The sequence below is a fragment of the Acanthopagrus latus genome, chromosome 12, assembly GCF_904848185.1.
Source record: "Acanthopagrus latus isolate v.2019 chromosome 12, fAcaLat1.1, whole genome shotgun sequence".
Taxonomy (NCBI): domain Eukaryota; kingdom Metazoa; phylum Chordata; class Actinopteri; order Spariformes; family Sparidae; genus Acanthopagrus; species Acanthopagrus latus.
In genome coordinates, this window is record NC_051050.1 from 20,377,980 (window position 1) to 20,391,645 (window position 13,666).

Consider the following 13,666-nt stretch of genomic DNA (forward strand, 5'->3'; position numbering starts at 1 on the left):
AGCTGTTTAATGTATACAAGGCGACAAGCTTATACTAACTATACAGAAATATCCAATCTTCTTGTTGATGGTCTTGTTCTCTTACGTAGGTCATATCAGAGGCATAACTATGAAAATTAGACTGTTTCATAATCAGTTGAACTCACTGTGGAATGTTTAAGTAAATTATCTGAATGCTTTCTACACCATCGACTGACATTCAGAGTCAGGTGTCACTTTTCTCCCTCATCCTAAAGCAAACTCAACATCCAGTCAGTGAGACGTCAGGCGGTTTACGAGAAGGAGATATCGGACTATCTGTGCTGCGTTCGAACGAAGTGCTCCCTGAAATCTGAGCTTTAGATTAGAGGTCATGATTTGGTCGCAGCTCTCCTCAGATCCACGGTGACAGATGGAGATGGGCGGGGTCACCGAAACACCAGCAGCGGCGGGGGGGGGATCAAATCAACAAAGTGAGCGGAGGAGAGAGGATGGGTAAGAGGAAGTGAGGATGACAAGGTGCACGCAGAGGAAGAGCATGTGGGGAGATAAGATAGTAAAGAGAGGGGAGGACGGAGGAGAAGAAGGGAGGTAATTTGAGAGAGAGAGAGACCAGTGGAAGGGGTTGAGGCAGGGCTGACAGCGGGCCATTCATCCTCCATGCTACAAGAGACAAACTGCTGGCAGAGGAAGACAGCGGCCATAAATCACCCGCTGCACACACTCACACACTCACACACTCACACACACACAGAAATCCACATGTGGACAGAAAACACACGTCTCCTACAGCTTGTTTTAAAAAACGTCTGTCTCCTTTTTCTTTTTAATCTCTGAACATCTGGCGACACTTACTCGAGTATTGTAAGATTTTAGAGTAATTATACTCGAGTTTCTCCCTCCCACTTTAAATCAGAGTTGCATCTTTTTGCTTATTATAGCACTACATTTATATAACAGATACAGTTACATGTTACATTAGATTAAATTAATTAGTATATAAATTGGGAAATTCAAACTTTAACACTCTACTTACCTCTTTTAAGTTCATTTTGCACGTTTAGGGTTGCTAGGTCAATTTCACAGTAAAAAGTATGCAACCTCAGATGTTAGATTTTCAAAGTAAAGCGTCCGTTTCACGTATTTTGGCATGCAGGTTGGTTTAGGAAAAGTTTCTGCCTCCTACTTACATAGTTAAACTTAAATACTTTCCTGCTGCATCTTCCTATAAGATCTAAATGTCCTCCTCCGCTGCTTTGCTCACTTGTTCTGTCCACATGCAACAACACAGTTAAAAAACACAGAGTGTGTGTTGAAGGGAAAATAAGGACCAAATATTCCCGTAACCTTTGGATTTTTTCCTCTCGCAGTCCAGTAAAACCTCGCTGCCGGGTTGTTCCACCCCTCTCGCCGCGGCCAAGGCCGTTCGACACCCTCCCTGTGGGCTCCATCAGTCCCAAACCTCCTGCTTCCCTCCCCCACCCGGAGAGGGTGAGGAGTGCCAGTTCCTCCTCGCCCAGCCCTGACCTCTGCGCTGACATGCATGCCGTGTTTTGACAGCGGGCCACGCGCTGACCACGGCTGCCGGGCAGGTCGGGGAGTGTCTGCAGCCGTGTTTTCACTGGAGGACGTCCTTTTTACTTTTTTTATATTGTTGTTTCAGTGATTATTAAGGTCAGAAACGATTAATTAAATGACTCAACGGCTTTCGTCTGTGGCACAAAAGATACCTCACTGCTAATACACCTCAACTTATTTGAACTGAGATGGATATTAATGGGAACGTTTAGTGCTGTTTCAGGCTTTTCTGTTCGGCCAAGATTTATACTGAATCCTGGGAGACTTGGCTGAATTTAACCGCACAGAATACGAGCACACAGTACTGTACAAACTATTCCTGTTTTCCAACGTACTCGTCCAAGAAAAGAAAACTTTTAAGAGTTTTTTTTTTCTTTAGTACACAAACAACCATTAGAAGGCAGTTAACACGTTGGCCGTAAAGATATCTGCCTTCCCTCTGACACAGCGGAGCTCAACAACAATCAGAAAACTCATCTGCAACACATCTGTTACCCAGAGTGCTCTTTAGTTGAATATTACCTATAATCCACAACATTACACATAATGAGCACTCTTTGTTCTGCAGCAAAAACACACATAATCATAATGACAAACATCTGAATATGAAGAGAAATGATCAGGAAAAGTACAGCATAATATCCTTATGATTGTTTTATTTCATTCCACGTCTGCCGGAGCCATACGCCCGAGACAGTATGCGCCAAAATACCCTAAAAATGTTCATTTCCTGTGAACAACTTTATAAACTTTAAGGCTTGTCGCTCCTCTTGAGACATCTCCATGCTATTGATGATGTCTTTTCATAAAGTGACATTATCATTATATTGAAAACTATTATAAAATTACATCTAAACTCATCAAACGTCCCTCAATAAGAGACAAAAATATGTATATTTTCAACATAGCTGTTGGACAGTTATGGACAGGGGAAGTATGTTTGTAAGTAGTTTGTGACATCTTATTTTCATGTAGTTTTTGTTTATAATATCTGATTATTTTAGACACCAATCTAATTGTTGAAGTTTCATTACACTGTTGTTTTTTCAGGCCGCTCCTTGAGAGAAAAGCCGTATGAGCACCACCTCCTCTTCGTCTTGTTTTGAGAACAAGTGAAAGAAAGACGTCATTTTTCCTTCTTCTCTTTTCTCTTCTCACAAGATCGTTAAATGTAATATAACAACGATGAAACAACGTAAACATTAGCATTCGTAAATCTGGGTTGCATGTATTATTACATCTTAAAGATCTGGTTGCTCATTGATTATGTTAGTTCAATTAAAGTTATCAACATTCCCTGTGACTGTTATTTCAACAGGGAGATGCAGCAAATTTAAATGTTATGTAACAAGCTGGTTGTTCTGCTGCAGTTTAGCAAAAGATACAGAAGTCTCTGCTGCCGTACCACCAGACTATAGAGCAGCTTCTTTCCTCAGGCAGTGAGAATCCTCCATTCATTCCAATATCACCTTAGGAAAATATTTCAGCTACGCAGAAATAATCAGTCTTAATCAAGCTTATGGTCTCATAGAGACATCAGTACACTGAAACTGTTTTGTGACCACTCTAAAGGTCTTGAAGTACATTTATTTGAGTTGTTTCAAGCTGTATACATATGATGACCACATGAAGTTATCAGGGCAAACGTATTAACCATTACCATTTGGTTTCATGTTTCTGGACACCTGGTGTGTCCAATGTCCAAAGATCCTTTTAGCTCTGCTTTTGGTCTCCACCCACCTTTGGGGGGTGGGGGGGGGATAGCTGGATTCTTAACTGCTAAATGCCTTACAGTGTTAACTAGCTTGTTGCTAACTTTGTCTTTCTTTGTCGCAGATGCTGAGATAATGAGTTCATTAGATTTTTATTTATTTTTTTAACCGCTATGTCTGAAAACCAAAACAAAGAGCTGAAGGATGCTAAAACTGTCACTACAAGCAGCACCTCTCACAAATCATTACATACTTAAATAGTCTTTTTCTTCTGCTATTCTACTGTAAAATGTGTAAAACCATTTTAATTTGCGGCAAATCATGTGTACCCTGCAGAAGCTTCTGTGAATGGTCCTGTTATGTGTAATGAATGTAAAGAATGCTTGAACGGCTGGTGCAGCTACATGACGGGTCTTAATGTGATCAGTGTGCTGGCTCTCATTCATTGTGTTTACAGCAAGCACAGGATATAAAATATTAGTGTGGCCGAGGTCATATTTAACCTTAACACAACAGCCCTATAGGCAGCGGCGAGGGGAGCGAGTGTGACTCACATTAGCGATGCTGCAGACAGTCGAGTGCATTGTGCCGCCGAAGTGTCACATGTATTGTGTATGTGTGAGAGTAATGAACGAGAAAACGGTAAGGCAGATGTTGGAGAATCCGTGCGGCTGAGATAAATTTCTCTAGGATTAAAAAACAAACAAGCAGCATCTCGAGAGACTAAAGAACAAAGTAGAGAATGAATGAATCCCATTACGGCCGAGGGGTCTTAAGATAGAGCCTCATAAATCGAGTTGCATGTGATCCATCTTTGCTCTTCAGCTTCATGTGCTCGTGAGGGGAGCGTTTTTTTTTGTTTTGTTTTTTTTTTAATGCACCAAAGAAATATGAGAACCATTTTGCTGAGATGAAGTGCATCCAATGAATAAAAAGCTTTTAAAATGAGGACAAATGAAATGATTTTGAGCCAGGCGTCACTTTCAGTTTCTCCTCTCCTGCTCCTCGTTTGCTCGTCTTTCCCTTTTTTTTAATCTGGGTCAGCGATTCCCTTCTTGACCTTCTCTTCCATTTCCCCTTTAAAACACATGTGAACCAGTCGGGCCGGGTCACAGGCCGCGAGTTCAAATCTACGGAGAGAAGTCTTTCCAGCTCGTCTCCTTCACCCTTCAGGATGCAGCCATAGAGAAAGATGCACTGATCTCCTCTGATCGCCTCAAGACCAAACTCCTGTTTAACTGACTGGGGAGGAAGCCAGAACTTCACTTGTAATGGTCATCGAGACAGGCCAGTCAAATCTGATTAAAGAGTCATTTAATAGTTTGGTGACTTCTCCTCAATATCAGGTTTTAAGAGTTTTCCTCACAGGTTATACTTTTATTGTGCATGCACGTGGTTCCACCACACCAACGTCTTTTAAACCCCAATCCAAAGTGCCACAACGTTTTACATGGGTATTAAAAACGAAGTAGGAAGACATCAAGAAACAAAACATTAAAACAAGTTAAGAAATAGGAAAGTGGGCTCAAATGGAAGAGGTCTAAAAGAGACAAGACGAAAAAATAAAAGTCACAGTGCAGTTTAAAGCCTTTAAATTGCTTCAGTGCAAACAGAAAGGACTGCGTTCTAATGAAACAAGGCACAAACTGTGAGTTAAACGATGGACATTTATCAAAAAGCAAAGGACAGTGATTCACACGGGATAGTTTCACATGTATGTTTTTGAGATCTTGTAATAAAAGAGTAAAACTGGGAAGAGAAAAGCAGGCTCGTGTCTTCGTTCCTCTGAACAGCACTGAACTAGTAATTTGCTGCTGAGGTATTTTACCGTGTTGAGACTCGTAACTCATGTTTCAGCTTGTGGACAGATATAAAAAAAAAATGGACCTGCACAGAGTTTGAGGTTAGATTCCAACCGGCCAGTTAAATGTGCGACGAGAGGTCTTTGACTGATTGGCTGTTTGTCACGCTGTGTCACTTGTTTGTGAGGGCGGTTTAATCAAACTTCTGGCTCACACCTTGCCAGCCGACAGGAAAGACGTTGTGACTGGTTGCCAGTGGAGTTAGAGCCAATTACAGGACTCAAAAGAGGAGGCATTAATCAGATCTTTGGTACGGTGGCAGACATCAGATTGCAGAAGCCTGCAAAACAAATATGTCACTGTCGGTGAGGCCGTACAACAGGCATTTAGGGGATTGCATTAAGTCGATGGCTCAGCTGCAAGCTAAGCTAATGTGGAACAGGGGCCTCTGGGAACTGTTTGCCGTGGTGGGAGGCGGAGGGGGAGGCAGTGTGGAGGAGTGAAGCTGCTTCATTCTCTCATCCCTCATTTTTCTATCTCTTCTTAATTCTTTCTGTCTATTTTCCACCTTTTGTCTGTTTTATTTAAGCCGACAGGCTGAACTGGAGGGCGTGGGACGGCCGGTGGGAATGAGGATGAGAGAACAGTGTAAGAAGGGAGGAGACAGATGAAATGAGATAAAGACGAGCAGCATGGTGAGCGGCAATGAAAGGAAGGAGGACGTGGAGGAGGAGAGGAAACAAAGAGTGGAACAGTGCTAAGTGAGAAGTATGGAGTTCTTTTTAGTCAATCATCTGTGTTTGTGTACAGATGAAGGCCTTTGTGATGTCGGAGTGGCTTCTCTCGAGTACTGAACTTTATGATGAGGATCATGATTTATAAAGGAACAAGTGTGAATAAAGTTTAGTTTAATTTAAAGTGAAACTCTTGCCAAAGTGCACCATAGGCTTTTTTTGTGAATGTACCCGAGTCAAACCTTTGTGTAAAAGCATAATTACGACGAAAGAGGCACTTTTTAGATTTATAGCATTTTTGTTTCTGTAAAGACTTCACAGCCAACAGTTACATGAGTGACGTCTTGTTGTTTAGACTTGATCAAGTATGTATTTCTCTCCCTGTTGACTACTGTACAGTTTTCTTTCTGAATTAAGGCCTCATGAGGTCCACCAGAAGGGGTGTGACTTTGACCCTCTGTGTGAAATCACATGGAAATTCCTTCCTCCACGTTTTCATCTGTAGTGTGAGTGTAAATCTCCACAAAAGACACTTGACATTTTACACATGTGGAAGCTTTGAATGTGTAAAAATCAGGTATTACAGTGGACACTAACGGCGGCATTCTAACAGTCTGCTCTCAGTGTGTAGAGCTTATCGAACTCATCCGTGATTAAATGAAAGTGTAAGTCTTAAATGAAGCTTGTATCAGTGATGTCACCTCACTGACATACAGCAGGGACGGCAGTCAAAGTGGGAGTTTATGGATCAATAGCTGTCGCTGCTCAGGAGTCCTACGATCTGTAAAGCCTGCTTAAAAAGATTATGACTGCGCTGTGGGTGTCGGGCCGCTGTGGTTATGCATTGCGGGTGTGTGTGTGTGTGTGTGTGTGTGTGTGCGCGCATGAGGAAGAATAAATTACAGGGTAATGATATTAAAAGCACAAAGTCGTTAAGATGCCAAGTTAAGACACAATAAATCCAGTCATGGCTTCTACAGCCTGTCCCCACACTGGGTAATTAAATTAGATTTATAAGCCATATTACATCAGTGCGAGATACTTCATCCACCCTCAGCTCCTGCACCGTCCCTCCATTTTGTCCCGCTTTATTAGACGACCTGACAGCCGGCGAAAAATATGGTGGAATGTTTCAGGTCCCGGGCTGCGAGAGCGCTGCGCAGGGCACTCTGTCTTTGGCGGTGTCAGTCGTGTCCACTGATAATATATTAAGCGCTCCACTTCTCTGCAGAGCGGGTGTAGTCGCAGGGCTGCCTGTGACACACTCAAACAGCTTCATCATCATCCACAGTCGTTGTTAGCATCGCTTTACTGCTGCTGCCGCTGCTGCTGCTGCCTCCACCTCGTCCCAGCCATCTACACCCTTCTTCACCTCTGTCAGATACGTGTTGAGCACAAGAGAAAGAAGGTTACACGGCAGAGTTTCTGGAGGAATTGAGCGAATTTTGGATGATTCCTCAGAAGCCAACATTCAGTGTCACTGCAGGATGTTATGGGTCCTTTAAGCAGCAGGGTGGAAAGTAATGGTGTGGAGGCCAAGGTGGTGGAGAACTTGGTGGAGGACTTGAGGGACTAAGCCCTCCTGGACTTCAGTCGTACTTATCGTGATGTGTTCACTGTCATCAAGGCAAATATGACACATTTTTAGCTCAATGGGACGTCCTTGATTGCAGTGGATCTGCTTTAAACCAGTAGAAACTACGCTGGTTTGCCAGATAGCACCAAAATTCACCTAATCCTGAACAGAACCAGTTCAAGAACCAGAGTTAATTTGGTGGAAAGTGGCATTGTAGTGTCTTTAAGCTCATTGTTTTGGACTCTGGCCTTCAACTTTACTATTTAGGCTCAGTTTTCTAGCTTTTATCCACATCACTTCCACCCAAATAACAAGGAAAAACTAAATTCAAACTGTATAAACTGTTGTCATAAGAATCGTTTCTCCCTGTGGAAACTATTCAATGTATAAGGCTGGAAATCCCAAAATTTGAGGTTAATTGAACTCAAATATTCATGTTAGACAACTCTGAAAGGTATGTAAGCAAATCGTAATTTGGGTGAACCAATCGCTTCAAAGTCGAGGCAGAGAGTGGAGAATGTCACACATAGAAACCAAAACGTGCTGAGGGAGGACATTTATCTGTCAGCACCAGAGCAAATTCATAAAGACAATAACATTAAGTGCAATAGCAAGTGGAGTGTTAATATTTATGACATTTGATGTTTCAGATGTCAGCTGAAGATTATAAAAAAGGGCCAGATGAAGTGAGAGTGGTGCGGAGGGTTAAAGGCGCCGCGGTTCAGCCTCGTGTGGTTGATTTTAATGAGCTGTGGCAGTTTTATTATCATTATTAATTAGCAGTTTTCAACCGGCGGGCTGTGATCAATAAGGTGGAGTGAAACAAATTTCAATGGGCCATTGGAATCAATCAGAAAGAGTTTTTATCTACATAACTGCCACTAAGCCGCGCTCGTTAGCGCTAACATTAGCGGATGAGAGATTTGCAGCGTTTTTAATTGGAACGACGTCACCGAGTCGACATTCTTCTTCTTCTCATGCTCACTTTTAATCTCTGCGATTTCTTTTCTCTTTGTTTCCTGTATTAATAATTTTCTTTTCCACCAGCCGTCGTTCCGACAGGCACATGTGGTGGTGTTTTACATGAGGATGTGTGCATGCGTGCTCACGCTCGCACCCTAATCCTTCTCACCTCTTAATCAGACAACCATTAAAATGGGATTAGAGACTGTATCTGCTGAAATTCCACGTTCTCAAGCGAGAGATGTTCTCCTTGTTTACTAATCTGCGATTTTCCTCTTTGGAAAGCGACACAATCCCTTAAACTCGACATGATGAGAGCTTGAGACCGTCGACAACACACGTGGGACTCCAGTTTTACTAATGGTGAAGGTGTCGTACTGTAAAGCTGCAATCTCTCCGTTATCAATCTGTGTCTCCGGTTCAGTTAGTAATGTAATATTCCTTTACTTTCTGTGTGATATATACACTATAATCATGCTGTGACTATTGTGCATATTACTTTTCAAAAGAGGATAAAACTGCTTTTTGACAGATTTGTCAAGAAGAGAAGATAATTTATAGATCACAAGAGGGGAAGGTCTAGGATTAAAGATGCAGTTTGGGCTTTAACACCTTTTTGGTAAATATCTCAACAACTATCAGATTAATTGACATTACATTTCATGCAATAGTTCACGTTCCCCGCAGGATGAATTGTCCCCTTAACTTTTCATTTTGTGCCAGCAACAGGTCAATATTTGCATCCTTTTCCTTGCCCCCATGATGCCTTGTGGGAATTATGGAATTGACCATCGCATCGTGTCATTTAACCGGAACTGGCATCTTCCATGGTAACAAGATGCTAATCCTGTTTCTGAGAGCGATCGCTATGGCATCTTAGACATTCATGTAGACCACAAACACACACTTCTATAGCCTTTAAAGTGCCGCCAGTGCGTCTGTTATTGTAACCGCCAAAGCTTGTTTAGGCAAGCCTTACCACTCAGCAGCCATCTTTGCAGCAACCCTGAGCTGTTATTTGGGGCTAACAAGACCAGACCCCTGTCTTAATGAAAAAATGATGAAGGTTATTTTGGAAAAAAACACACAAATAGTCTTGGGAAAGCTGCATTTGATGGAGCCTTTGTCTTGTCTGGCTGTTTGTCGATCACTCAAAGGATGCCGCCTCCGAATTGGGACCCAGAGAACATGTTAGCATACTGAAGTTAGCATTTCACTGAGATCCCAGTAGAGCCTCATGTGGACCCATTTTTCAAAATGCCAACATTGTTTATGTGCTGTTAGCGATTAAAGACTTTCTGTCTCTTCACCTTCAACATCACAGCCCTCAAAACCAGGAAGAGAAAACACTTATGTCACATCATGAGACGATGACATCCAAAATCCAGGAGGATATATATCCTCATATCCTGATAACGATATAATATAAATAAATTGCTCAGTCCTACTTTACACTAAATGAAATAATGTGATCACCTCCCTCCCCTTCCTGCCTCTCTCCTCGTCCTCCCTCTTGTCGTCTTTCTCTTTCCACCTCTCCTCTCCTGGCAGTCAGCGGTGGAGGGCTACTTAGCACACAACAGTTAATACCTGTCTAATTTATTAGCCTCCTGCCCCAGCCCTGAAGGGCCATTAGCAACACACACTGACACAGCACACCGGCCTGTGTCGTAATTTATTGTCTTATTACAGTGCTGCAGCGGCATCAATTAATTATCCATTAAAGCGCTGCTGTCCCAGGATTTATGGAGGGGACTGCGGGGGCTGAGGGAGATACAGAGGGAGAGGGATGAGGGGGAGGAGGAGGAAGAGGGGGAGGAGGAGGAGGAGGAGGAGGAGGGTGTGCAGATATATAGGTGAGGGTGAAAGATGGATTGTAGTTTTTGTTGTGCGCTTCTGTTTGAAAGTTGGGATAAAAATAAAGTTTCGCTGGAGAAAGAAACGGAGACCGCAAATCGCATGTTCCTCTTGTAAACAAATATTGTTTAATTGTGAAGTTATAAATCACGTAGAAAGCTGAAATATAATCTTTGCTAACACTGCATTTTACTATACGTGCTCGGGCTAGTCCCCGGACTCACTGATCTAAATGAAAATGTTCACAGATATCAATTAACGCGCGCCGCGGGCAGTTTAATAGAGTCAGAGTTAACTACACTCCCGCCAGAAGATTATATTTATGTAGCCTGGAGAAGTTGTCGGCGCTATGACTTCAATAAAAGTTGCTACAGCACAATTTATACCAACAATCTTACAGAAGTGGGACCAGCCCGATGTACCTAAAGCTGCACCAATCAATGCTTTTATGTGTTTATGTGTCCTGTAAAAGGAGTTGTTCGTAGTGAGCGTATACCTCCACCAAGACCCAACAGTACAGATACCAGACACCTAAATACAGCAGATTCCTTACATTCAGATCTACATTAACATCTTAGAAGGAGGACCTAAAGAAGGAGGGATCTCTGAAGAGGTTGGTTTGCTTGCTGGGGAGACTGCAACTCACATCACGTCTGATCTGCTGTTCGTTTCATAAACTAAAGGTGGCGCTGTGGTCGAGAAAGGTGAAGCTTTGCTTTGATAAGTGCTGCGTGGTTGCTGTGTTTACAGTAGAATCCAGAGCCCTCACTTATCAACAGTTTGAACAATAGAAAGCATTGTTACCCAGATCTACACATGTTCGGTGTTTTCTCTGACTAATTACTCAGTTTCTCAATTAGTACTTTGTCTAGTTATAAAGAGACAAGTACTCTCACTGGTGTCGAAATCTAGAAAAAGAACATCTCTGACAGATGTTCGAAAATGTAACACAGCTCGTCTTGGATTCAAGGAAGATTTAGTGAGAGTGGCTTCGGAGTTGGGTTGCTCCCAAAAAACAGATATGGCTGGAATTATTCCACAGTTTGGGGTATTGCGTTGGAGCGAGAACAGATGAAAGCTTTTTTGCTGTGTACATCCAAGTCCTGTCCACCCCGGGGTTTTTGACCAGCTTGATGTTGGAGATCGATCGGGAAAGTGATGTTCTGTGATTTTACTCGTAAAATAGAATTGAGCGCCTGAGCACCTGGATCGTTACAGTTCATGCGGGTCGTCTGAGTCCCGGTGGGCTGTTGTTTCTCCGGCAGCAACCTGCTCATTACACATATGTGAGAGTGGTGGAGGAGCTGACACGCGGCTCAGTCTCACCTGCTGTCTGTCAATCAGCGGTTGCCATGGCGAGCTAGCTGACACATCCCGACACGGCGATGTGAAACCGTCGGCGTCGTGCTGCTAAGTTCAACCGCAGCGATTTGTCTTGTCAATCACTCGGTCTTCTTCCTCTGACGGTTAAAGAAAAAGGGAACAGATTAACATAAAATACTTTTTTTTTTTTAAAAAACAAAGCTCAAGTTACTTTTCTCTTCTTTAAGTATTTTTGCCTAATTCAATTACGTTGCATTGAGGCTATCGTGGGGACTGCTGTGGCCGCGGTGATGATGATGATGATGCTCATTTAGGGCGCGTTTGATTTGTCACATTGCCGGGACGCAGTTAGTGAATGTGAACCCCATTAGCCCCGGATCACCAGACTTGTTAGCGGCAGCACCTTCTGCAATAATTTACAACCCTTTCATCTCAACAGAATGTGTTTCTTGTAGAGCGTAATGGAAGTAATCCATTCTGCCTGTCAGCGCCGGGAAACACTTTGTTTTCTGTACAAATTGTGTTTGGGTGGAAGATGCTGGCGGAGGAGGAGGAGGAGGAGGTGGAGGAGAGAGTGGAGAGGAAGAGAGCTGGAGATTTTTACTGTGGGCATGTTTCATATATTCAGGTTTTCAGGACAGGAGGGTTTCTAGGAGAGTACAGTAAGTCTGCTCACATACTCTACTGTGCTCACGCCAACATGCATCCTACAGTGTGATTTGTGTGGAGTTTGTGTCACAGTGAATATTCAACGAGGTACATTTACTCCAAGTAGCGAACTCCTGTAATCATCTACAGCTCGGAAATGTTTTCGCATCTCCAGGAATGTGCTGTTGCGTGTGTGTTTAGTTAAAATCTCTGCAGGAATGTTTGCAAAAGTCAGACAGACACGCAGAAAAAAAAGTGAGTGATTTTTGGCGCTTTAAACACTTATGTACAAAATATACAAAAACAAGCCCACGCCCTGATGATAAGACGGGTGTTTATAGTTTGGAAACGTCCCTTTTGTCTTCCTTTGTTTAACTTTCAACCAAACCAACCCTGACACCAACAAACCCATCATCGGTGTTTCCACGACAACAGCTTTGTCATGGTCAGAGTTCACGTTCGTACAAATGTGATTCCTGTGCCATTGTAATCGCTTTTCATCAGCTCGGGCGAAACGCTCGCGGGCACAATCACAATGGATTTTTTTGCGACGTCCTTGGGAGAAAGAATGATTCCAAACATGAAAAAAAAGTAAACACATATATGAGATTTTTCCTTCACACCTCCGTTGTGCCGCCATCGCCCCGGGGGAGTGACGCAGACAGGAAATGGGAATGACTGCTTCCTGCCTGTGCCGGCTTTGAAGGCAGGCTACGAGGGACGATGTCATGGCGGAGCAATGTTCCTGTGCTTTCAACGGGCTCTTTGTAATGTGTGATTTACAGCTTCCCCCCCCTGCTGTTTCATCTGTGATTTAGTGTTTCCCGGTCAGATGGCTATCAGCTGCCTACATGTCCGCTCTGCTCCTGCGGGACAGAATGTGGAAACAAATAAAGCACAAGAGCGTCGGGCCGCGATCACGACTTTGTGTTCCGGCATTTCAAACAGATCTATAAAATGATAACTATAAAAAAAAAACAACTAAAACTCATGTTGGGTATCATCAGCAGTGGAGAGAATATCAAGATCCTTTACTTCAATAAAATTATCATCAGTAAATGTACTTATTAAAAGTACTCATAATTGAGTCTAGTTCCTGAGCTGATTAATAGGAGAGGAAATGTGAAAAGTTCTGCTGCACCAAACTCCATTCATTTTTTTGACATTTCTCCAATTTTTGCTGTTTGTCCAGTATTGAATAGATTAACCTCTTTTGGCCTTGAACGATTATCAAAATGAAATAATCTGAGAAGTTTGGAGACGATAAAATGTCTCTAAACTCAGACATCTTAAATGTGTGAGGAGACACAATTACTCAAGTATTTGTAGGGGCTTCTTAAAATGCACTATGTTGGCTCTGACTAGTTGAATAAAAGCACAATATTTACCTATAAAATGTGGTGTAGTGGAAGTAAAACGAAGCAAAAAATAATGGAAATACTTTTAGCTCCACGACATCCATTTCACAACCTTCAGTTTCTGGTTACTTTGCAG